This window comes from Ovis aries, chromosome 6, assembly GCF_016772045.2.
Source record: "Ovis aries strain OAR_USU_Benz2616 breed Rambouillet chromosome 6, ARS-UI_Ramb_v3.0, whole genome shotgun sequence".
NCBI classification, from domain to species: Eukaryota; Metazoa; Chordata; class Mammalia; order Artiodactyla; family Bovidae; genus Ovis; species Ovis aries.
Window position 1 is genome coordinate 20929614 of NC_056059.1, and position 27499 is coordinate 20957112.

Below are 27499 nucleotides of genomic sequence, written 5' to 3' on the forward strand. Positions count from 1 at the left end.
TGAGGTGATGGATTTTTGGCTGATAAAAACAGGTTATCTGAGAAATTAGATTGAACTTATGCAGCATTTTTCCGGAAAGAGAGAGAGAGAGACCTTGTACATTCCACTTATTAGAAATGTTCTCTCTGTGGTTGGACAGGAATAATTCATAAGGCTTTTTCCATGACTTGAGGGGAAAATTTCATAATACTATATAATTTTATTTTCTATTATTCTAAGTTTAGAAAGCATCCTTCTGATTATTCATTTAGTTTCCAGATACCTTGATAATGAAGGATGGTGCCCAGAATAGCAGGCGTATGGTTCTATTATCTGAAGCTCCCCAGTAGCTGATGAATTCAGATTTCTAGGCCTGAAAAACTTAGTGCCAGCAGCAACAGGAAGCGATTCATTTGATACAAGATAGACCAGAGTTCTCTATTTCCAAAAGTGCTCAGGCAGAGGTGAAGAACCATCTGTCTTGGGTGTTGTAGAGGATATTTTTATATCTAGTGGAAAGAGATGCTTTATGAGTAGGGTTTGCCCTACTTGTGGGGCCTATGACATTTGACAGCATTCATTTTAAAACCACCATTTAATCTTTGAAAAATCATGTGCTACTGCTAAAGGTTCTGTCTTCTGTTACTGCTGCTGCTAAGTCGCCTCAGTCGTGTCCGACTCTGTGTGACCCCATAGACGGCAGCCCACCAGGCTCCTCTGTCCCTGGGATTCTCCAGGCAAGAATATTGGAGTGGGTTACCATTTCCTCCTCCAATGCATGAAAGTGAAAAGTGAAAGTGAAGTCGCTCAGTCATGTCAGACTCTTCACGTCCCCATGGACTGTAGCCTACCAGGCTCCTCCGTCCATGGGATTTTCTAGGCAAGAGTACCGGAGTGGGTTGCCATTGCCTTCTGTTACTAAACATGCTGATTTCCTCTAAAACCTCTCCCAATGGAGTCCTAAGATTCAACTTTGACACTCCAGCAGCCTTCTGAGATGTTACAAATGCATTGTCTCCAGATGGTGTTGAACATCAGGACATCCAACTCTGAGGATCTAGAGTGCAGCTGCGCTCCCAGCATTAGAGGGAGGCTTATTACACTATTTTCTATTGGGAGGGATATGTAAGAAAAGGGGTGTGTGTGTGCGTGCACATGCGTGCTTAGCTGTGTCCAATTCTTTGAGGCCTCATGGACTGCAACCAGCCAGGCTTCTCTGTCCATAGGATTATCCCTGGTGAGAATATTGAATTGGTTTGCCATTTCTTACTCCAGGGGACCTTCCTGACCCAGGGATCAAACCCACATCTCTTGAGTTTCCTGCCCTGGCAGATGGATCCTTTACCACTAGCGCCACCCGGGATGTCCATTCAAAAAGATAAATGATCACTATAAAACTGAATATTCATTTGCTATATCGATGTAAGCAGGTAGACATCAGACATACACTGAGAACATACTGAATTTATATATCAATAAATAGAGCTGTTAATGGTGGCCGAGAGGAAAAAGCAGCAAAAGTAGGGACACAGTTATCATGGAAGATGTAAAAGTACTGGTGAATGGAGGAGCAGTCACGAAGAGCAGGAATGCTGTAGTCAAATTGGTCTTGGTTCCATCCCAGATTCTATCACAGCAGGTTCTGCAAAGTTAGACAATATAGGCAACAGCTTCGAGTCTGAGTCTTCGACTGAGGATGAAAAATTGACTATGTTGCTGTAAGGTTTAAATCAGATGACATACTTAAGGTCTTAACAGCATAGTACTTACTTTATTATCAACAGTACCACCACGAATAAAATTCAGAAGCATAAGTAATTACAAAACCCTGTAAATACCTCACATCTAAAAATTATGGGTCTGATTGTACTTTTTGTATATGTGTCAGTATGTAATTATTAACTTCACTGTTGTTATTTATAATGTATACTGTCTACTTGAAGACCTATTCCACTATCAACTTTACTTTTAAATAGAAACTATATATATAGTATATATCACATATCATATATCATGGATATCATATATCATAGGCATGAATATGGGCTTCCTTGGTAGCTCAGGTCTCCTGCAGGCCTGCAATGCGGGAGACCTGGGTTTGATCCCTGGGTTGGGAAGATCCCCTGGAGGAGGGCACAGCAACCCACTCCAGGATTCTCGCCTGGAGAATCCCCATGGACAGAGGAGCCTGGAGGGCTGCAGTCCATGGGGGTCACAAAGAGTCAGAGATGACTGAGTGACTAAACACACACACACGTATGAACATATCACATACATAGAGATACTGACCACAGAAAAATGTATTGTTAAATTTGTAAAAATAATGATCTTTCTTTCCTTGGAGTCAGCTTCTCAATGATATCCATATCAGAGCAAATATATAAATGCTATTTGTTTAGCTCACTGGAATCAGTTGGGAGTTTACTAAGTTGACTGAGATGCACAGGAAAGTGAAGAATACTATGTCTGTCCCAGACCCCTGAAGATATTTGCAAGAGGGACCATAACACAAAATATTGTGGAAACATACAAAAATCATAGTCTGAGGCAGAATCCCAATCTCAACAGAAGGATAGAAACGTTGCGGGTTTGTTTCTATAGCTCTCTTTCCTGATGGTCATAGAGCATTTACTTAAATTTCAGTAGTAGCAGGGAGTTGCTGACTTTCTGAAGCAGTTATCTACTTCTTAAACAGTCTTATTTTGTGGAAAGTTTCTTACCATGTTTAGATCTGCAAACCCCAAACCTACCTTTTCCCCTGATAATTTGCTTTGCTAGTTCTGCTTTCTGTTGTGGCAACTCAGAAAAACCCTGCCTGCTCTTCCTCTTAGATACTAGATACTTTGTATAACTCCTTGGCTGCCCAACATTTGAACCCTTCCTCTGTTTACAGAATTCACTGATTTGTGAATCTGATAGTGGGGAGGGGCAAAAGCATAAATATTTATTCCCAGTCTTCCTTACCTCAACTTTGATGCTAGAGACCCAGGAAAAAACAATCCACAGACAATGGACCGTAGCAGCAAGTAGTAGCAAGAGATCCTGAAGGATTGTGTCTCAAGGGGCAGCAGTGCAGGAGAGCATCAGCGGTGTCCAGGGTTCAGAGCCGAGGTCACATCAGTACTCGCCATGAGATCACATGTCCAATGGGGTGGTAGCACTATGCACTTACTGGGCTGGTTTTGTGGCATGATTTGGGATGGGATCCTGGCTGTTAACAAACCTTTCTTTGTGCCCAATTTCAAGCCTGGTTGTATAGCCTTATCAGTGATTTTGTGAACTACTCCATAATTTATTTTTCTGCCTAAACCAAAGTGCATTTCTGTTGCTTGCTATTAGCAGCCTTGGGTGATATGGCATGACAGCCATTCAGATAAAGACACATGCTGTGTCTTCCGTGGCCTTCTGCTCACTCTTTCCCAGATATATAGACAGTTTACACCTGTATCCTCAGAAACATATATTGTTTGCATTCATGCAAAGGTCTGAGGACTAACAACACTTTTAAGAAATCTTATAAATCTGAGATTTTTGAAACTGTTTATAATCTAGTTGTTTCTGCACATGAAATAAGATGATTGAAGTGCTTAAATATAAAATATATACTGTATCCTCTTTCTGAAAATTCCTATTCTCAGAGGAGAGCAAGTTTTCCCAGGAATTTGCCCTTTGATAGTCTGTCAAGCCGTGGAATAAGATGAGACTATAACCTCTTATCATGAACACTGAAGAACTGGATGAGTATGAACGGAAGGAAGCTGTAGATTAACTGGAGTTTAAAAATGACATTGCTCATGCATTCTTTATGTAAATTCTAATTAAAAAATAAGGGACACTGTGCTGAATGTTTTCTGAGTCCTTCAGTAATCTGAGTGCTTTACATACGATTTCTTATCATTCAAAAGATATTCCTGCGAAGAATTAAATCTTACTTTCAGGTAAGAAAACAGACTTAGAAAGGTTGAACAATTTACCTCCAGGTCTGAATGTTGGTGGATGGATTGGAACTCCACTTTGGTGGTTAAGACTCCAAAGCCAAAGCAAAATGAAAACAGTGGCGCACAAGCTCTTCCTCTATGCCACGTTGCTTCTTAAATGTGATCAGTTTGAAATGATTTCACGAATGAAATATTAGTTAAGACAGATTATCATATTCAATCTTGTTTTATTAAAATGAACCAAATGTATGTTTGTAACCCTGTATATGCATGCGTGTGTTTTCGTGTGTGTATATGCGTAACACTAAGGTATTTTTGAACCATTCATATGGATTACTATCAGACACATGTGAGTTTATACTACTTGGTCCCTACATTGAAATCTTTAAAACTGCTCTTGAAAATTCGACAAATTCAAAGTGGAATCAGGATTTAAGATTAAAAGTGTTTTACGCCATAGCTTTATATTTAATACATATTTTTACAACTGCAGGCATGCTCAGTCATGACCAGCTCTTCACGGCCCCATGGACTGGGATTGTAGCCCTGCCTGACTCCTCTGTCTATGGGATTTCCCAGGGAAGAATACTGGAGTGGGTTACCATTTCTTTCTCCAGGGGAACTTCTTGACCCAGGGATCAAACCCAGTCTCCTGCATTGACAGGTGGATTCTTTATCCCTAAGACACCTGGGAAGCCCATATTTTTACAACTGTAAGTGCCTAAAATTGCTTCAAATAAATCTTTATTTATTAATACTGAAAGACAAGTTCTAAAGTGATAAACTAAGTACTTTAAAATTAAACAAAGACAATTTTAAAATTTCAAACAAAGTAAAGCATAGAATTTCAGGAGGAAGAAATAAATTCTATCTGGCTCTTTTGAGTACACTATGATCTTCAGTGGACTCAACAGAGGACTTGGTCATAATAATGGCTGCCATGAATTAAATGAGTGACCTTGGGTAATTTCTTAGTCTCTTTGAACCTCAGCATCCTTATCTATAAAATGAATAGGCTAAGCTGAATGGTCTCTTGCAGCCCTAATATGATTCTAAGAATCTCTGCATGTAACTGGAAAAACAACCAGTTAATTATTATACCCCTATTAATTTTATAAGTCAAAAATATATCCCTATTGTTAATTTTATTGTATGCTAACTTAAAAGTCTCAGCAAAATTTGTTAATTTGAATAAGCAGGTTAAAAGGTCTTGTTAATTTTCCATAAACTTAAACCTGTTATTTATTACTAGATGCAGTTATCTATTTAACCCATAGATTATGTGCAAATATGCATGTAACATGAAGGAAAATGTGTGTCTAAATGTCAAATATGCATGAATGAAAATCTGAGAGAATATAAAATCTGAGCTAATATCTCAGAAAACAAAAATTGACTTTTTGTTCCAAAGTTAAAAATGCAGTTTCTTTTATGACAAAATAGTACTTGTTCATTGAGTAATACTGGAAATTTCAGATAAAACAAAAGCTTCCACAATTCTGTAAGACTAATAAAAGAGAGGCAAATTATAAAACAATATTTATAGTGATTAATCATTTCTACAAGCAAGGAATAAAAAGAAATATAAGTAGATATAAGAATGAGTTCATAAAAATTATGAATGTCTTTCCACATTAATAAATATTATTTAATGGCATTCTTAACTTTGCTTTTGAGATCAATTGCTAATTTCTCTACCCTTTTACAGTTTTAGCCAATCTAAGAGAGATTCACTCAAATACTGACCTAGATCTACAGCTAGAAAGGGTGTCATCTTTCCCACAACTTACCTCAACCTCTTGCTTGAGATTTCCTTACAGAAACCCCAGTGAATAAATGTGAAAATTAACTTCTGATGTAATAGAATATTTTTAAGGACTGTAGACATTCTCAATAATATAATAGAGCGACATAATTTGAAAAATTTGATGTAACTTTTTGAATTTGGGACTTACAAAGTCAATCCCATGGAGCCTTACAAAATACTTGTATTATATCTAAACATAGTTAACTCAGTATGTACTGTATTTATTTAAGTATACTACATTAGCAACATATGCTTTGCTTAATTTCAAAACTGCTCATAAAGCCATACAACATATAAATCAGAATGGAATTTAAAATAGCATATTATTACAAAACCCAAATGATCTTTATGTGTGTGTGTGTATGTAAGGGGGTGGGGAACAGTGGATTTTAAAATCAACTTTTGGAGAGACAAAATGGCAGAGTAGAAGGAAGAGAGCTCACCTCTTCTTATGAAAACACCACAGTAACAAGTAACTGATGAACAAGCATCAACCAAGAAAACACTGGAACCTACTCAAAAAAAAAAAAAAAAAACCCTCCATCCAAAGACAAAGAATAAGCCACAAAGCAATAAAATCAGATGCCATACCTGCCATGTGGGAAATTCATAAACTGGAAAATAATTATACCACAGAAGTTCTCCCACAGGAGTGAAAGTTCTGAGCCCCAGATCAGGCTCCCCAGCCTGGAGGTCTGGCAGTGGGAAGAGGAGCCCCCCAGGAATTCCACAGGACTGAGAGAAAAAAAAAAGCTCCACTCTTGGAGGATGCACGCAAAGTCTTATGCATATCAGCAACCAGGAGAAAAAGCAGTGACCTTATAAGAGCCTGGGCCATACCAACCAGCTAGTATTATTGGGAGTCCTGAGGAAGCTGCTGTTGCTGCTGCTGCTAAGTTGCCTCAGTCATGTCCAACTCTGTTCAACCCCAGAGATGGCAGCCCACCAGGCTCCCCCGTCCCTGGGATTCTCCAGGCAAGAACACTGGAGTGGGTTGCCATTTCCTTCTCCAATGCAGGAAAGTGAAAAGTGAAAGTGAAGTCACTCAGTCATATCTGACTCTTAGAGACCCCATGGACTGCAGCCTACCAGGCTCCTCTGTCCATGGGATTTGCCAGGCAAGAGTACTGGAGTGGGGTGCCATTGCCTTCTCCCCTGAGGCAGGGGGCAGCTATGGCTCTCTGTGGGAACAAATACAGTGGCAGCGGTAGTCCTGGGAAATACTTTTTGATGAGCCCTCCTAGAGGTGGCCAAGATGGTTGGATGGCATCACCAATTCAATGGACATGAACATGAGCAAACTCCAGGAGATGGTGAGGCTCAGGGAACCCTGGCATGCTGCAGTCCATGGGATTGTGAAGAGTTAGACATGACTTGGCGACTGAACAACAACAACATATTAAAGGTAGGAAATCATCTACACATAAATATGATATCAACCCCAGCAATCATGAGGAGAGTACAAATGCAGGGTACTGGAAATGCATTTGAAATTAAAAGACCAGCAACTTAAAACCATCTTTTTATATCTAGACTGCTATTTCAAAATCTCATGAAGAACACATGAAAAGATATTCAGCATCACTAATTATTAGATAAATGCAAATAAAAACAACAGTAAGGTATCATTTCACAATGGTCAGAGTTACCATCATTAAAAAGTCTACAAAACAATCAACGGTAGGAAAGATGTGGAGAAAAGGGAACCCTCCTACACTATTAGTGAAAATGTAAATTGGTACAGCCACTATGGCTTGAGAGTCCCTTGGACAGCAAGGAGATCAAACCAGTCAATCCCAAAGGAATTTAACCCTGAATATTCACTGAAAGGACTGACATTGAAGCTGAAGCTCCAGTACTTTGGCCACCAGATATGAAGAGCTGACTCATTGGAAAAGACCCTGATGCTGGGAAAGACTGAGTGCAAAGGAAGGGGCAGCAGAGAATGAGATGGTTAGATAGTATCACCAACTCAATGGACATGAATTTGAGCAAACTCAGGAAGACAGTGAAGGAAAGAAGACCCTGGCGTATTGTAGTCCATGGGGTCACAAAGAGTCAGACATGATTTAGCCACTATGGAGAACACTATTAAAAAGAAAGAAAGCTAAAAACAGAGCTACTGTATGATCCAGCAATCCCTTTCCCGAGCATATATCTGAAGGAAAATACAGTCTGAAAGGATGCATACACCCCAGTGTTCACTGTAGCACTGTTTACCGTAGCCAGACACGTGCTGTGCTATGCTAAGTCACTTCAGTGGTGTCAGAGTCTTTGCGACCCTATGGATGGTAGTCTGCTAGGCTCCTCTGTCCATGAGATTCTCCAGGCAATAATACTGGAGTGGGTTGCCATCTTCTACTCCAGGGGATCTTCCCAACCCAGGGATCAAACCCACATCACTGATGTGCCCTGCATTGGCAGATGAGCGCCACCTGGGAATCCAGACATGGAAGCAACCTAAATGTCCATTGACTGATAAATGGATAAAGAAGCTGTGATACATATATACAATGGGATGTTGCTGCTGCTGCTGCTAAATCACATCAGTCATGTCCAACTCTGTGCGACCCCACAGACGGCAGCCCAACAGGCTCCCCCGTCCCTGGGATTCTCCAGGCAAGAACACTGGAGTGGGTTGTCATTTCCTTCTCAGCCATTAAAAAGAATGAAATAATGCCATTTGTAGTGACATGGATGGACCTGGAGATTATCATACTAAGAGAAAGACAAATATCACAGGATGTCACTTATATGTAGAATCTAAGAAAATGATACAAGTGAACTTATTTACAAAAGAGAAACAAATTCACAGTTTTAGAAAACAAATTTATGGTTACCAGGTAGGAAGGATGAGGGTAGGAATAGACTAGGATTTGGGGACTGACATGTATACACTGCTATACTTAAAACAGATAACAAACAAGGACCTACTATACAGCACAGAGAACTCTGCTCAATATTCTGTAGTAACCCAAATGAAAAAAGAACTTGAAAAAGAGTAGACACATGTATATGTGTAACTGAGTCACTCTGCTGTATACCTGAAACTAACATTGTTAATCAACTGTGCTCAGATAAGGTCAACTTTTGTTCACAATAGGTTTACTGTCCACTCCAGACTTTTTTTTTCCCATCTCTCCCAGACTATTCCTAGCTATTTTTTAGAATATGGTTATCATTTTTTTCCCTAATATTTTTCTTTGAATTGTGAGAAATATCTATAAATTGCATAGGAATTTTCATAAACACAACTGATGCTGGAGAGATAAGGTGAAATGAATTATCTATTTATATATATATATCCAGATGCTAAAAATTATAGAGAGTTTAGAAATACTTTTAAAACAATGTAATAAAGCAACTTTATTGCATCTGGGCTTTGAGCACATTTCTTTTTTTGTAATGTATATATATCATTCAATATCTGAAACTAAATTATGATTGCCTGATAAAATCAGAGTAAAGTGTATCCAGTACCTATGGAAAGAAAGTATAAATTTGGAAAATGGCCAAAGCTTGTGTTACTTGATGTAAAACTGTATCTTGAAGAAAGGGACATACAAATGCTCAAACATCATCCTGCATCAGTGATAACCAGGGCTGCAAAGGAGAGAGAAGTATGAAAGATGTTGACAATAAGTAAAAAGTTGTCCCCCATAATCAAATCTAAATACCATGCCCAAATATGTGTCAATGTCTCTAGTATTTTATTCTAGTAGTTTGACTTTAGTTTTCCATTCCTTCCAAGAGATTTGTTTCAACTTATTCAAGTATTGTTTCTAGAAATTAATACTTGTTTCACCAATATTTATAGGGCTCTTCTCTGCCGTATGTGTCATTGCTTGAAAGTAATACTTGTCACATGGTACTTACTGCAAAGTTATTTTTTAGGTTCATCTCATTTCTCAGCAATTATTTTGGTGAGTAGGCAGAGAATCTTTTTATTTCTATCTCTTAAAGGTGTGGCAAGTGCATAGAGATGAATTTTAATTGACTTGCCAGAGGTTAAAAAGCAAGTCAAAGGCAGTACTTGGCCCAGAGCTCTAATCTACTAAAATCAGCTCAATGTTTTTAATTATCTGTATGCATTAGATCAATTGACATATTTTACTTATCTGCTACCTCACTGAGAATTCAAGAGATACATAGACCATATTTTTATTTGCAAATCATCAATCATTTGACACATCATTTTTAAAAATTTCGATACTATTTGGTATAACCCACTCTGGTTTTGAAATCAGACAAACAAGCAGGGAAATAAAATAGCTAGCATGCAAAACAAGTTTTTTTTCTTTTCAGTAGAAAGCCTACTTTTCTGAGTAAAACAGATAAAATAAGTTTGATTTACAAATACGGCTACCCTGTAACCCAGCAACTAAAATATAAACACTGATGAAAGTGCCTGGACCCTACTCCAGCATTATGGCCAGTGAGATACTAGATCTTTATTATTTTTAATGTCATATTTACAGGCATCTGATAAGCTCCACTGCATCCCCTTTCCTATCCCTATATCCTTCCAGGAAAATTCCATCATTTGCTTAGTTTGCTCTTAATTTTTTTCTCATTTAGGAATAAAGTCTTCTACAATTAGTGATGACTTGGACTAAGTCAAGTAAAGTTGGCACACTGAACACCATACACCATTGATAAATGATTATTAGAGGTATTTCTCCAAAATACAGGGTTTGCTCTATTGCGGTAGGGAATCTAGAGAAATAAGCAAAATGTTGATGATGCAAGAAGAGCCTTGGGGATACTAAAAAGCCTCTCATTTTCTGAGAGTCCTGCTTGCTGATGTTCACTAAAATTGGGAAACGTGAGTACTCCAGTGATTATAGATCCCAGTGAAGACTGTAGGTAGAGGAGAAAGTTAATGCGATCAACACAAAGCTTCCTGGCTGGAGCTCTGCAGAAGGCACGGGGAGAGGAACCAACCATGGGTGTGTGTGTTCAGGTCTTGAATTGAAATTCAGTTTCAGAACTAGTAGAGAATGAATTATGGGAGTGATTTTTCAGTATTTTTGCAAGAATGATTCTACCAGTTTCTAATGGGATGGCTTGGTAAGAAAAATTATAAATAGGAAGTATTATTTTCATGTTGACCATAACTTCATTGCATTACTCTGGTCCGCATTTTTTCCATATGTGTATAGTCTAGCCCTCCCTCGCTATGTGATTTTCCTCTTTCTTACATGAACTATTCATGCTCTTTTAGGTCTACAGAGTCTGACATATTTAATCATGTTGATGTCACCACCTCTCTTCACCATTCTATTTTTCCTGGTAAGTGTCCACAGAGTTTCACTTTTGAAGTATAACCCCTCCTAGTCATTAATGAAAAACAAAGTAAATGTATTTCTGACAATTATGAACACTTTTATGATATACATTTTGTAAATCACTCAGCTCTCCACTCACTTTGTTCTGTTTTCTGCGTTTGCTCTTTAAGAAAAGAAATTAAGCTCAATAATAAATGCAGTTAGTGTGGTAGGGTTTGCTATAAAAAAATATTTATAAAAATACAGGAGAATAATCTGGTTGCATCATTTTACAGTTCACTGTGTTTTCTCCTCTGTTGCTGCTACTAAGTCGCTTCAGTCGTGTCTGACTCTGTGAGGCCCCATAGATGGCAGCCCACCAGGCTTCCCCATCCCTGGGATTCTCCAGGCAAGGACACTGGAGTGGGTTGCCATTTCCTTCTCCAATGCATGAAAGTGAAAAGTGAAAGTGAAGTCGCTCAGTCGTGTCCGACTCTTCACATCCCCGTAGGCTGCAGCCTACCAGGCTCCTCTGTCCATGGGATTTTCCAGGCAAGAGTACTAGAGTAGGGTGCCATTGCCCTCTCCATTTCTCCTCTCTAAACCTTTATAAATATACTCTTTATGTGTACAGTATCCTTTCTCACCTCCCCTGCACTTAACTCCTGTTGTTTACTTTTATGGCCCGTCTTTCCCTTGACTAGCCCATGGCTGTGTTATGTGCTCCCTTATATCATTCTGGACACTCTGGGTTTTGTCCTTTTAGCTCCTATCACACTGTCAACATTGCCACTACTCTGGAAATTATTTGAGGGCAGTAATACATGTTTGCATGTTATTGTTAAATCTTACAGTCTGGCCTAGGAGATTCAATAAATATTTGCAGACAGGAAGGAAGGAGGTGGGTAGGAACAAAAGCAAGCAGAGGGAGAGGAGGAAGGTAAAAAAAAAAAAGAAAGAAAATGCAGCTTTTAAGTGATAAATGGACATGAAGTAATATCACTTGTTCTTCTAATGTTAACTTTACAGTTCTGTGACTATTTTTATTGGTTCATGGAAACACAGCTGGCAGCTGATGAATAGAGCAGATGTCCACTCTGAGGATATCATCAGAAAGTGGAGTACTTTATTTTTAAAAATAATATGGTGCCATGATAATTGGTAAGACAATGACAAAAGGCACGAGATGAATCACTGTGAAATCCAAACCCTGAAAGAGAGAATGACCTGCTTAGACCACTCCCTGGGTGTAGTATTTTACACTAGTATGTGTTTAATAATCGCATCTTGATGGTGATAATCAAAGTAGCAATGGACAGGAATTTCTAGAAGCCTTCCTATCCATTCCACATACACACATTGCCTTGAGTCCAGGGAGAGTTTGGACTTACCTCTCATACTACTTCATTTAATGCAGACAGATTATAGATGAGACTATGAGAAATAACTTAGGAAATTTAGGCACAGTTAAGTGACTTCCATTTTTACCTGTGTGGAACAGTACATTAATGCCCCATTTCTGGGAAAATACCAGCTATTTGTGATTTATAAAGCTAATGGTAACTCTTCCTCAGATTATGTATTTCTAAAAACTGCAAAAATGAGGGTGGGCATGATCTGCTTTGAAACCATGACTCAGATTATCAGTACCTAGATTTCTAAAGATTGCAAGGATTTCTTTTAAACACATTGTCCTAGAATAGCTCCAGTTCAATTTTGTCTCCTTCCGAGCAAGCTATCAAGAAACCCTGCTGAAGGCATTTCCTGTTTCCTTTGCACTTTTCTCCGATTTCTATGACATACTTAATCTGGGTCTTGTGACCTGTCAACTTTTAATAGTTCTAATTGTCCAACTATCTGCTCTCCTGTGATCATAAAATCCTTTTAACATTTCACTCTTCCCCTCAAGAAAATGTATCCCAATTTCCGGGATGTGACCTTCAGCTTCTTTGGTAAATACACAGGCAGAGAATTCATTCAGGCTCTTAGCAAAGGCAGCTTCATCTGTCACTGACTTCCCACTCATCCCCTTAATGGCCCTATGGATGCCTTGCTGGCTTGTGTGCTTTTAATGTCATAAAAAAAGTTTGTCTTCTGATTTGGTAATTTTTCTTGCCTTTTTTTCTCCCCTGGGTCCTTTTAGAGTTCCCTTCCAAATATAGAGGATTTGATTTTCTATTTAAGATTTCTGAATCTTGGAAAAGGGTAGGGACCCATTGCTTTGCTGCATCATTCTAGAAACATTACTTTTCCACTTTGATCTTGTAAAATGTTACACAAATTTACCCCTTATTAGTGGGACTGGCATTCTGGGTGATGCTTGCTGGGTTTTTAAAAGCCACTTCCCTGCTATTTACCCTGACCTTAATTCGGTGGCCTGTCTCTTTCTGAATTAATGATTATATGCTGTATTTAATTTTCTGTCTCCCTCAATTTCCATGTTGTCTCTAAACACCTCTAGCTTCCATTTGGGATTATATCCTATGTTTAATGAGATTTAATCACCGCTTTCCATATTTTCTCTTTCCTTTGAGTCCTAAATATTATTTAATTGTAAATCTGGCATTCCTTCCTTCCTTTTCAGGTTGATGTACGTGTTAAATTAGAAAGCAGCTTTGCACCAGATCCAGCCTTACTTCTTCCACTTGATGTAATCCTGTCCTATGCGTTGGTAATTAAAATCTTCCACTATTACTTCCCTGCCCTTTCCTTGCTGTGTGTGTGAGATATTTCATAGTTCATTCCTGCCAGACAGCCTACAACATTACTGTTAGCAGATTTTTAACCAATTTATAATACAGAACTCTTGCCCTTCATCACAGCTTGTTTCAGAAAACTGTCAGAACTATCAAATTTTCCCTATAAACAAATCAGTATATTTTTAAGTTTCTGTGGATTCTTACAAATATGAATACCTAACACAGCATAGTCATTAAAAGGTTTATGAAAGCACCAGAATTAACGCACTAAGGTAAACAAGGGTTTGTTAAACAATAAATGACCCCTTTTAGGTAAGCAAGTCCACCTGGTGGCTGGGAAATGATTAAAATAGACAAACGTGTCGCATAAGAGCTGATGACCTCATAAAATGGCCGCATATTTTAAAAAGAAATAGAGCCCTGCCTATAAAGGAAATTTTGAAAATCTAGGAGCAGTCTTTGGATTGTTTGCTGCCACTGCTTCTAGGCAACAGGCAAGCGGTGTTTACAATCTGGGCTCTCCCCTGCCCCCACCTCTAGAAGCTTTTCATCTGCTGCTGCCGCCGCTGTTGATGGAACTACAAGACCCGGGGCCTGATAGTGCCCCTCCCCCGCCGCGCTGCCAGCTCCGGGAACCCAGCTGTTAAGGCCTATCTAGCTAATCACCCCCTTTACCACCAGGCTCGTTTGTGGAAGTTAATGTCATGTTCAGAGAGGACAGTGCTGCCGGGAGAGGGGAGGATTTGATTTCTCATTTACCTGCGAGAAAAACAGCATCGGGACTAAGGTGGCTCTTTTGTCCTTGGCGCTTGACTCCACTGCTACTCACCTTGGGCGCTGCAGGGTAGCCCCTGCAGTGGGATCCCGGCCCTCCAGTTGAAGTAGACCTTACAGTGGGGACCCTTGACCTCAGCTTCACAAAAACGGCTTTTTTTCAAACGGAATGCCCACGTTTTCCAAAACGATACACAGGAAGAAGTGTGGTTTTTAATTTACTTTTTTAAAAACAGGCAGCCTACAGCTGTTACAAAGTGGAGGGGTGGAAACTCAAAATAACAACAATAATTGCAGAGGGAGGTTCAAAAGGGAGGGGACATATGTACACCTATGGCTAATTCATGTTGATGTATGGGAGAAATCAAACCAATATTGTAAAGAAATTATCCTTCAATTAAAAATAAATTAATTTAGAAAATATTAAAAAAAGAACAACAATGATTATCAGATTCTAAAGGTCTCATGAAACAAGCTTTCATTCCTTTTTAATCTAATGGAAAGCAAGACAGAAGATATTTGAGAAAGAAAGGGAAGACATGTCTGAGTGAACTGAGAGAAAGACAAATTGAGGACTGGGGCTGTTAGGCCAAGGTTAGTGTTCCAGGAGCATTGCCAGGAGACTTCTTCCACCTTGTTTTAATACCATCCAGAGCTGACTCAGGCTGACCAAATAGAATAGCAGCTGCATATCAAACATGTTGGCTCCACAGAAGCTGGGTGGCAGGCACTCAGGGATGTCATACACAGCCTCCATTTCTCCGTGTGTAGAGAAGGTAGAGCGTCTCTTAGCCCCTTTCATTCTAACTTTCTTTGATTAACAGTTCGCTCGTATATTGTACAGAGCCACATGGAGAGGCCCTACCATCCCACTCCTTATGAGTCCAGGCTCTGGGGAGTTGATGTCTGTGTTCCAGCTCCGGCACTGTTGCTTCTCAACCAGGTAAATGTTCTGTGCTTTCCTTTCTTCATCCAAAAAGTGGAGATGATCTCTCATAGGACTATTAAAATGATTTAATGAGATAATATTTATCACTGCCTGGAACATGGTAAGCACCCAAACAATATTTGCTCTTATATTAACACCCTTTTTGATGCATTAAAGGAAAGAATTGGTAATTAAAATGCATCTTCATATTATTTGCTATCATATCAATTATCACCCAAAGTGGTTAATATTCAATATAGAAATATTGAATATTTTCAATATCTGAATTCCATGCAAATTAGAAAAGACTCCAGCCTCAAACTTCAATTTTAAAAGTTGAGCTTAAACATAGACGTTTATGAGGTCATTAAATTCTGTGTTTTTCTCACGTGTGTATTTCTGCCATGGCAGATAGGGCATTGGGGTGGGGGTGTAGGTTGAAGATATGGAAAGAATAAATAAGAGAGAAAAAGAGAAAGAAGGACATAAATGTGTGGAAGAGTGAGTTATATTTGTATCCTGCACAGCAAGAAATATGTTGCTAAAAGGAAGCCATCACAAACCCTATTGTCTATGAAATTTAGCATCAGGGCCTTAGTTCTATTTGGAGACACATCAGGAGAGGGCATGACCCTGACTCCTGACCCACTTGTCCAGGAATAAACAGAAGTCTTTCTCAAGGACCCTTTGTCTTCTGTCTGTCTGAATTTCTCTTATATTTCAAACATTTACTATTTTCAGGTAAAGGTTTATCAGGAAACCAAAAGAAGAATCTGGCTGAAAGTTTCAAACTATGATGCCCTAATTACCACCTGTTTGGCTAAGACTGTTGGGCATAGAAAGTAAGAAACACCTGCACTTCACATCCAGCCCAGGATACGATTTCATTTTAATTTAAAAGTGTTGACTTTAATCTAAAGGTTTTGTTTGACTTGGACCCTTGTTACCTTAGAGATCAGCTGTCTTCCTTTTAACCTCATAGCAACTGGGAGCTACTAAGAAGCATTTGGTCATAATTTTTAACTGCCAAAGGCAGAGGTGTGTGTGTGTGTGAGAGAGAGAGATAGAGATACCAAGAAAGAAAGATCTTCCTGTTTTCTTTCCCAATTACCCCCTTTAATACATTTGTGAGTTGTATTTCTATGTAGGATTGAATGCAGGGTCTTCTTCAGGGGGCATTTCAAATGGTCTGAAAGAATACCAGATATCATGGTGTATGTTAGCAGTTACCTGCCTCACATACCATGAACCTTCAATAGATCAAGAACTCAACTCTAAAACAGAGATTCAGAAGAAAAGATAAGTTAAAGCTTGGCCCACCCTTCTACTTGAAGGTGTCTAAGGAATAGGAATTTTAGATGATCATAAAACATCTAACCTCACCAGGAAAAGAAGCTGTAGTGAATCTGGTTTGAATGTGGTCCTATCTTAAAACTGAGCGGAATTTTTGTCCTCTGTTTCTAGGAGGAATATTTGTTGTTGTTTATTTGATAAGTCAACTCTGTGACCCCATGGACTGTAGCCCACCAGGCTCCTCTGTCCATGGGATTTCCCAGGCAAGAATACTGGAGTGGGTTGCCATTTCCTTCTCTAGGAGACATTCCCAACCCAGGGATTAAACCCTTGTCCCCTGAATTGGCAGGCAGATTGTTTATCTCCGAGCCACCAGGGAAGCCCAAGAGTACTATTAGATTTTTCTTTTTAAAACATACTAATAAATATGATACTGACACAGGGTGAAGAAATTGTTTCCTCATTAAGATGGAAGTTATGAGAGATGGAGAGAGCTGACCTTGCCTGGTGATTAAGAGAAAGCCATATCTAAAAGGAACCAACAAACCCAGCAGGAAAGGGCCCAGTGTGAAACTTGAAGCCAGTGAAGTTGTAGGAATTGAGAACACATAATACAGGAGCACAGAGATCATGGAAACAGTTTATGAGGCATGATGAGGGATTTAGGGTAAGTTTTAAAGAATATGGTATTTTTGTGGCTTGATGTCCATTGCATTGTGTAGCTGTAGAATTTGCTGGTATTAATTTAGCACTTTTCACTTTCATGCACTTTCATGGAGAAGGAAATGGCAACCCACTCCAATGTTCTTGCCTGGAGAATCCCAGGGACGGAGGAGCCTGGCGGGCTGCCATCTGCAGGGTCGCATAGAGTCGGACACGACTGAAGCAACTTAGCAGCAGCAGCAGCAACTTTCTAACATGTTCTGTAAGAACTTAAAATTGGTGATGTAGAGCTGTTTAAGGACCTTATTTTCTCAATGGATAGATTTGAGTCCATTGTAATTCTGCTCAAAAATACCATGCTCCTGTCTGGACAGGGTGTTTCTGCTACAAGAGTTATGGCACATTTTATGCCATTTGACATCCCCTAGACTGCTTGAAAATAAGGGGTTTAATCTCTAAGTCTGTGCTGTGCTATGCTCAGTTTTGTCCAATTCTTCATGACCCTATGGACTACAGACCACCAGGCTCCTCTGTCCATGGGGATTCTCCAGGTAAGAATGCTGGAGTGGGTTGCCATGCCCTCCTCCAGGGGATCTTCCCAGCCCAGGGATTGAACCCAGGTCCCAGGTCTCCCACATTGCAGGGAGATTCCTTACTGTCTGAGCCACCAGGGAAGTCCAAGAATACTGGAGTGGGTAATCTATCCCTTCTCCAGGGGAGCTTTCCAACCCAGGAATCAAACCAGGGCCTCCTACATTGCAGGCAGATTCTTTACTACTGAGTTACCAGGGAATCATGATGAGTCTGTACCAAAGAAATACAACTGAAGGTGGAGAGTCTTATCCTGAAATCAGTGGGATTGTATGAAAATCTACATCCTGAACACCTTCCCTCTTGAGTAGGAAGAGTGGCAGCCAGACTATAAATCCCAGTTAGGAAAGGAAAGAATTCCTTTTGGTAGAAAACATCCTAGGGGTATTGAGAATTTCAGATCTCCTGGTAAAACTGTTTAGCTTGAGCACCTTATGTTTCAGAGAACCAATATATAAGCCCAGCCACAGGCAGAGAGGATCATAGCAGCTTCTTAGCACTTCAACTGAAATATGAATGGATGATAATTTTATAGGGAAAGAATGTCCCATAACATGGGAGATAGAGTACAAATAAACCAAAGAGAAAAAGAACTTTGAATAATTTTAAAACAAGAGAGCAAAAAAAAAAAAGATTAAAAAGTTAAGATTTATGTCTTCAAATAAATAATGAAATTGTTGCAGCCTTCAAATAAGAAAAGGAGATTGTAAAAAAAGAGAAAAGAATATAAGGGTGCCCTTGTAAATAACTGCAGGAACAAGACATTCATATGAATAATTAAATTATGAAATTGAGCAAATTTCCCCAAAATTGGGAAAAGATCTAGAAAGGAGGGAGAAAGATGACAAAATCAGGAGTTTACTACAGGAGATTAACATTCAAAGAATAGATGTTTAAAAAAAAACACAATGAGAAAAATTAAGAAATTACTGACTAAATTAATTATTTGAAAACATTTCCCAGAATTTAAGGTGATAGTTTTCAGATTAAAAAGAACAATTAATAAGGTTCCAGCACATAACTGGGCCCAGAAAGGTGATTCAAAAACTCTATACAAAACAATGAAGAACGGGTTTCATACAAGGATTGGGAATTATAATAGCTTCAGACTTCTCAAAACTAACTCTGGAAACCAGAAAACAAAAGTAGAATTGCCTTAGAAATTCTACACAGGATTCTCACACACAGTCGAACTATCAAAATAAGTGTTACAAGACAACATCAGACATGCAAGGTCTCAAAAAAGTTGCCTTCCGTTTGCTCTTCTCCGGAAGTTACTAGAATCTGTGTTTACCACAAGAAGGGTGAAAGCAAAGTAGGAGGCAGATCTGGGGTTCATGAAACTAGGAATCCTTGATGACAGAAGTACAGAGAGAAGGAAAATTTAAAAAAAAACAAAAAACAAAAAACAGTAAGCTGGATGAAAGAACACTGATTTCCTGATTTCACTTTTATTTAGAATTTTTTTTAAAAAAAGCAAATTCATAGTTCTAGAGAGGAGATTAGTAGTTACCAGAGGGGATGGGGGTTAAGGGTAGGGAAAAATGGGTGAAGGGTGAAGGGGGTCAACCATGGTGACGGCTGTAACCAGACCTGCGGTGATGATCTCTCTAGTGCTGTGTCTCCAGATGTCGAGCTGTAGCGCTGCACACCTGAAACCTCTATAATTTCTTTAAAAAAGGGAAAAGTAGATGTAAAATAAGGCAAAGGGATCACAGAATATGATACAGCTGAACAATGGTGCTATTGCTGCAGTTTTTATATTGTTAAACTTGAATATTGTTATAACCCAATATTATTATGTAGCTTTGGGGAAGCTGATACCTGAGAGGTGTGGTGTATATGTGTGAGTGTGTGCATGTGCCTGCACGTGAGCGCTCACGTGGATAGAGAGGTGGAGGAAACATAAAGGAGGTTTTCACCTCCTCAATAGACGCTAACTAAAACTGTAAAATCAAGAGACTTCTCAATGTATACGTAGGCATATGGAAGAAAAAACCAACAGGAATTAAAGTGAATGAAAGCAATTGCCTTCAATGAGTCAAGAGACTGCTTTTTTGTTTTTGATGTTGTTGATCTTGTGCAACTATTTGTCTTTTTGTGCTTATGAATTTGATGCTGCTGCTGCTGCTGCTGCGTCACCTCAGTCGTGTCCGACTCTGTGTGACCTCATAGACGGCAGCTCACCAGGCTCCTCCATCCCTGGGATTCCCTAGGCAAGAACCCTGGAGTGGGTTGTCATTTCCTTCTCCAATGCATGAAAGTGAAAAGTGAAAGGGAAGTTGACCCCATGGACTGCAGCCCACTAGGCTCCCCCGTCCATGGGATTTTCCAGGCAAGAGAGGGAAATTCAAAGCAGGAGATGTCCATGTTATTAGAATGAATAGTGAGAAAAGTAATCATAGGAAATACACCTAGTATCTAGTTAGTCCTTAATACAGACCTAGAAAAGTTCCCAGAAAGTTATTAAAACAAGAAGGGCAGTATTATCAACACCTGTAAAGTGTGTGGAGCATGGCAGGTACTTGGTTTAACATGTACACATACTCTGAAAGGTGAAAAATAATATAAAATGCTCACAAATGTCTTTATGTCACCACAAACTGTTCATAATTATTTCACAAAACCTGACTGCTACATTTTGATTGAACAAAAAATTCAAAAATTACTCATAACTGATCGCTAGTCAGGATATTTAAAATATTTACTGAGAAAGATAAGTTTTTGAATTTCTCCACAACATTGAATATGTTCTTTCTATGAATAATCTGCTAATAACTGAATGTTGTGGTGGCCAAGTCTTGATCTACATGGAATCCACGTTGGCAGCCAACATAACAAGGAAACCACACATATATCTGTGAAAATTCCTTATAGAAAATAGGTATGTTACTTACAAAGGAAGAGGAAGTATCAAATTATAGAAGTCTGGTAACTTTATTTGGTGTCCATCACAAAAGTTTTTTACAATCTCTTAAAACCTAGGTAATCAAGTCTTCTATTTTTTGACACCCTTGGCAGTACCTGGTATACTGTGGGTGCTCAGTAAATATCTTCTAAATAAATGACTAAATAAAATTTGATTGAATACAATTTTGGAAGATATTTTGAGACGTTCTAGAATCACAAAGCAAACCAGTGAGAAAAAGGATCTATTTTATATTTTAAAAAGCTTAACTCAGGGATTCTCTCATTCTCATTCCAGTCCCTTGAAGTCCCACTATCACAGAATATCTTTTTGTACCAAAATTAGGCCCTAGTTTCCATGTAAGATCATTTCCTTTAACCTACCCAGCCATGTTTGGATAGGAAAACTCTCCTAGCAGAACGGATCACACACAATCCTGAAGCCTGGGAACGTTAGGGGCATGCTATACCTGGGAAAATTCAACTCAGGCCTGTGCTGAGACTTTAATAAATTTCTTGAACCTGGTGAGGAGTCAAGCACACAGCCAGAGTTTCAATAACAGTTAGAAAGAGCCAGAAGTTACAAAAACTTTGAGAATGATAAGTCAAATCAGTTAGAAAGATGTGACAGAATCCTTACTCAGATTAGGTAGTCTCCACATAGAAAGACTGCTTTGAGAGGACTTTAAGGGTTAGGGGACTTGGCTTTGCCTTTCTGTCCAGATGTGCTGGTATTTTCCCTGGTTTGTATAGCTGCCTGTTTGTAGTGAAATATATATATTTTACCTGCATTAAGAGAACCCATATCCTTAGTCTGTATGTGTTGGTGTCTTCCTGTCAATTACATAATCATCACCTGTTTGACAACCATCCAATGAAGGTAAGGATTTTTCATGTATGTGAAGACCACTCTACCTTTTTACTCTTTCTCTGGATTTAATGCCTTTTTAAAGTGAATTATTTTCAAACCATCTAATTTTCATTGCTTCCATCTACCTGCCACTATCATGTTTAAACTCATAAAAAATTTTTGGTATTTTTTCTTAATATTTTTAACCATGATGTTCATTTTTTTTAAAAAAACTAATTCCTAGGAAAATGCATCTCTACTTTGACATCAAAGACCCATGTTCAGATTCACATTTTGCCGTGTATTAACTCACACAAAGCATTTATTCTTATATGTTTATGGCAGGGTTTAACATTCAGTGATTAAAAATAAGACATGGTAATTTACCACAGGGGCAAAAAATGCTCTTACTGAAAAATACATTTTCCAGAATTCTCTTTCCTATACGATTCCAAATTAGGGTTAACTACAAAAAAAAAAAAAAAAAAGTCTATGTCTGACGCAGGATGCAGCATGCTTGGGGCTGGTGCATGGGGATGACCCAGAAAGATGTTATGGGGAGGGAGGTGGGAGGGGGGTTAAAAAAAAAAAAAAAAGATGTGAAAGAAGGAAGTGAAGCAGCAGCGATGGCTGGAAGGTGAGTGCAGGACCCCAAACATAGCTGCAAGCTGCACATGCTGTAGCTGATCTTCAGCTCTACTTTGTTGATGTCCCTCACTGGATATTCTCAGCTTCTCTGAGACCTGGGCCAGGCACGTGCAGAGTTATGAGGCCAAGTAAGCCAGCTTTACATACAGATTCCTGTGTGGTGAGTTTTAGATGCAGTGAGAGATAGCTGTGGGCAGTTTCAGTTTGTCTTGTGGGTTCCTGTTTACTCTTTCAGATTCCAATTTGCCTTTGCTTTCACCCATTTTATGCCCAGCTTTTTATATTAAATGTGTGCCCTGATTACATTCTATGACTCTGGCTCTTCTTAAACACTGGAAATGGCTTTTCATAGATGCCATTACCAGCTTCCAGAATTCACTTAGTACTATCATAAATCCCTTATTCCTTTTCCGTCATAGTGGTCCTTCTTGCTTGAGCTGATATACCACAGGTAGCTGGCTTACTTTATCCCAAAATAGTCTTAAAAAAAAAAAAGAGAGACATTTTTCACATGCGAGTTGTATGTGAGGCTCAAGACCTGGTCTCATTTAATCATTCCATAGCCAGTATAGTGTGAGTTACAAAAGCATTGCTGTGTTCAGCTCTCATTCGCATCTATTATTCTTTTTTCCCTTTAGATAATCACATTTTTTGAATCTCTGTTGTGTGCCAGGGACTTTGCTAAATAGCTTGCATTATCTCATTTAATCTACACAGAAATTCTATGAGGTGGGTTACAATTGCTATTGCCTATAGAAATGAGAGAATAAAAGTTCAGAGAGAGCTGAGTTTGATGTTGTCTCTGTTGTGGAACAAAGTTGGTAGTCCATTTGAAAACAACCAACACATCAATTTATAGAAAAATTATAACTGTTGTTTACAAAGTGAGAAGACTTACCAAATTTCAGGCAAAGCAAATATCACAGTGAGTTGTAAAGCTATTTTGTCAAAAGTCACACATAGAGATAGAAGCTGGTATAGCCAAGAGTCCAAGTCTTAGGATGAGTCCTGAATCAATACTCTATACTACCACATATTTAAGCATCATACTCTATGAATCAGCTTGCTATTTTCCAAAAAACCCTGCTAGAAGTGTGATTGGGATTACACTGAATATATTGATCCACTTTGGGAAAATGGACATCTTAAAAATACAGATTTTTTCAGTCTATACATCTGTTTCATTTTTCCATCTATTTCCATCTCCTCTACTTTCTCTCAACGTTTTTAGAATGACACTTTACAATTTATTCTAAGTATTTTATTCTTATATGAATTACTCTTCCAAACCCAAGGAATTAGGTAATTTGAATAATGCAATAAAACACACGATGACAGAATTGGGCTAGAAAAGAGCTACTTATTTATGGCAAAATGTTTCAAGTTAGGCAGCTCCTTTACACCTTATTATGGTGATATAAACATATTTTCCCAAATACAGTGAATGTACATTCTTGTGCTCTGATGCACTAGAATATACCTTTAGATAGTACTCAATATTTTAGTTCAGTTCAGTCGTGTCTGACTCTTTGTGACCCCATGGACTGCAGCACAACAGGCTTCCCTGTTCCTCACCAACACCCAGAGCCTGCTCAAACTCATGTCCATTGAGTTGGTGATGTCATCCAACCATCTCATCCTCTGCCGTCCCCTTCTCTTCCTGCCTTCAATCTTTCCCAGCATCAGGGCCTTTTCCAATGAGGCAGTTCTTTGCATCAGGTGGCCACAGTATTGAAGCTTCAGCATCAGTCCTAACTCAAAATTTGGAACATCTTATTTCTTAGTGAGTTGCTGGATTTTGGTGTTAGATGGCAGAGCAAAAACTACCAAATACTAAGGGGACCACTGAGAAAATTTGTGCCGTAGGCCATTCAACTAAGATTGTCAATGCGCAATCTAAATGGACTCTCAGATCAAAGTGGGTAAAAATTTGAACACTGGGAATATAGAGTGTGTTACTCTCTCAAAACTCCATGGACATTTATGAAGGATGTTGTGGGACTTAATATAAACTAACTGATTGCAGATGACATTGAAGATCTAGTGACAGTTCTAGTACTGTGACAATAAGAAAGAGGATGATAACTTTCATCATGACTAGTATTTTGTCCATCCAGCATAAAAATGACTAAGCAACAGAAGGTATTTTTCAGAGTAAATTGACAACAACATATACTTGCTTTCCAGTGTCAAACTGGAAACTACAGAATAATGATGAACTGATTATAATTTTAGAATTAAGGATTCAGCAATAAAGAAGCCTCTTGATGAAGATGAAAGAGAAGAGTGAAAAAAGCTGGCTTAAAACTCAACATTCAAAAAATGAAGATCATAGCATCTGGTTCCATCACTTCATGGCAAATAGATGGGGAAACAATGGAAACAGTGACAGGTTTTATTTTCTTGGGCTCCAAAACCACTTGGGCTCCAAATCAGACAGTGACTGCAGCAATGAAATTAAATGACGCTTGCTCCTTGAAAGAAAAGCTATGACAAACCTAGACAGCATATTAAAAAGCAGAGACACTACCTTGCCAACAAAGGTCCATATAGTCAAAGCTATGGTTTTTCCAGTAGTCATGTATGAATGTAACAGTTGGACCATAAAGAAGACTGAGTGCCGAAGAACTGATGCTTTTGAACTGTGGTGTTGGAGAAGACTCTTGAGAGTCCCTTGGACTGCAAGGAGATCCAACCAGTCAATCCTAAAGGAAATCAGTCCTGAATATTCATTGGAAAGACTGAAGCTGAAGTGAAACTCCAATAATTTGGCCACCTGATGCGAAGAACTGACTCATTTGAAAAGACCCTGATGCTGGGAAAGATTGAAGGCAGGAGGAGAAGGGGACAACAGAGGATGAGATGGTTGGATGGCATCACCAACTCAATGGACATGAATTTGAGCCAACTCTGGGAGATGGTGAAGGACAGGGAAGCCTGATGTGCTACAGTCCGCGGGGTCACAGAGTTGGACACAACTGAGCAACTGAACAAGAACAAATAAAGAAGCAGATACTCTTTGTGTTGGCCCTACTTAGAGAGTCTTGATGGCAGGCAGGGCTATTCAGGGCTCTCAAAGTGTGATACATAAAATTATTTACAGTAATTTCATATACCCAGTCCTTCCCTGCATGGATATTCTGCCATGGTCTCATCAAGGGTTATATTTTTGTTGTTGTTGTTACTGGACTTTAGGCTCAGCTACAGGTCTTTCTCAGTCAATGGCAGGTGGGGTAAGAAGTAACAAAATGCCAGCTCCAAGAATAGGTGGTAAGAGCCTCAAGAGTTTCCACTATTCTCTCTGTAGCTCCACCACTATCATAATAAAAGTTTCCCTGGGTAGCTATTATTCCTTCAGCCAGAGTCCTGAAATGATCACATGTGGAGTAGACCTGAACAGTGAATCAGGATTAGCTGGATCTACCACTTAAATGCAGGAGCCGCCGGGCTGTGCCCAACCTCACATCTGAGAATAAACTGTTCTCTTGTTTAAAGCTCCCGAGTTGAGGTTGTTTGCTCAGCAGCCACGCTGTAGTAATGATCAACTGATACAAAGTTGGTACTGAAGTAGAGTGCAGGTGTGAGTAAAACATGAAATACCTGCCATTGAATTTGGAACTGAGTAGTGAGTGAAGACTGAGCAAATAGTAAGGAAGCTGAAAAATATCTGACGGAGCTCTCATCAAGATAGTGGCATAGAAGGACCTGGAACTCACCTCCTCCCACAAATACATCAAAAATACATGTATACAATGGAATATTACTCAGCTATAGAAAATAAATAAATAATGCCATTTGCAGCAACATCAGTTCAGTTCAGTCGCTCAGTCATGTCCAACTCTTTGCGGCCCCATGAATCGCAGCATGCCAGGCCTCCCTGTCCATCACCAACTCTGGAGTTCACTCAGACTCATGTCCATCGAGTCAGGGATGCCATCCAGCCATCTCATCCTCTGTTGTCTCCTTCTCCTCCTGCCCCCAATCCCTCCCAGCATCAGAGTCTTTTCCAATGAGCCAACTCTTCGCATGAGGTGGCCAAAGTACTGGAGTTTCAGCTTTAGCATCATTCCTTCCAAAGAAATCCCAGGGCTGATCTCCTTTAGAATGGACTGGTTGGATCTCCTGGCAGTCCAAGGGACTCTCAAGAGTCTTCTCCAACACCACAGTTCAAAAGCATCAATTCTTCGGCGCTCAGCCTTCTTCACAGCCCAACTCTCACATCCATACATGACCACAGGAAAAACTGTAGCCTTGACTAGATGGACCTTAGTCGGTAAAGTAATGTCTCTGCTTTTGAATATGCTATCTAGGTTGGTCATAATTTTTCTTCCAAGGCGTAAGCATCTTTTAATTTCATGACTATAGATGGATCTAAAGATTGCCATACTGGGTATAGTAAGAAAAAGAAATACCATGTGTTATCCTTCAAATGCCGAATCTAGAAATAAATGATACAGATGAATTTATTTACCAAATAGATTCACAGACTTAGAGATTGAATTTATGGTTACCAGTGGGGGAAGGATGTGGGAAGGGACAGTTAGGGAGTTTGGGATGGACATGTACAGTCTGCTGTATTTAAAGTGGATAACCAAGAAGCATCTATTATACAGCACAGGAAAGTCTGCTCAGTTTTATATGGCAACCTGGATAGGAGGGGAGTTTAGGGGAGAAGGAACACATGTGTATGTCTGACTGAGTCCCTTTGCTGTCCACCTGAAACTGTCACAACACTGTTAATCAGCTATACTCCAATATAAAATAAAGTTAAACATTTCAGCTAATTAATTTAAAAATACGCCTATAAATGAAACAATTCTCACTGAACACCTACTGAACACTAGCAGAAAACCTCAAACACCTGAAAGGACAAGAAAGATCTCCATGTAACCAGGTAGGGTGAAATGGCGGGGGTCGGGAGGAAGCAAGCAGGACAGGGCCTGCACCCAGAAAAAGAGGGAAGTTCCCTGAACTCTGAGAAGCCAGGAGAGAGATCACCAGGAGAGAGATCAGTTGGGACAGAAAGTCAGCTTCAGAGGCTCAGAGGAGAATGCAACAACTGGTTTGTGGCAGAAACACCTACAGATGGTCTATGCCCTTGCACTCGTTGCCCAGCTTGAAATTTGTGTCCACTATTACAGGTGGTAGCTGGGTA

General features: G+C 39.3%; 1 long non-coding RNA gene across 1 annotated transcript in view; it reads right to left on the reverse strand.

The window, feature by feature from the left end:
• Nucleotides 1-27499, reverse strand: part of LOC132660002 (uncharacterized) — a 156010-nt gene that overhangs the window by 96596 nt on the left and 31915 nt on the right. Inside the window, exon 2 of the long non-coding RNA XR_009601140.1 lies at nt 14520-15465. This is a non-coding gene — a long non-coding RNA (uncharacterized LOC132660002). The remainder of the gene's footprint in view (nt 1-14519; nt 15466-27499) is intronic.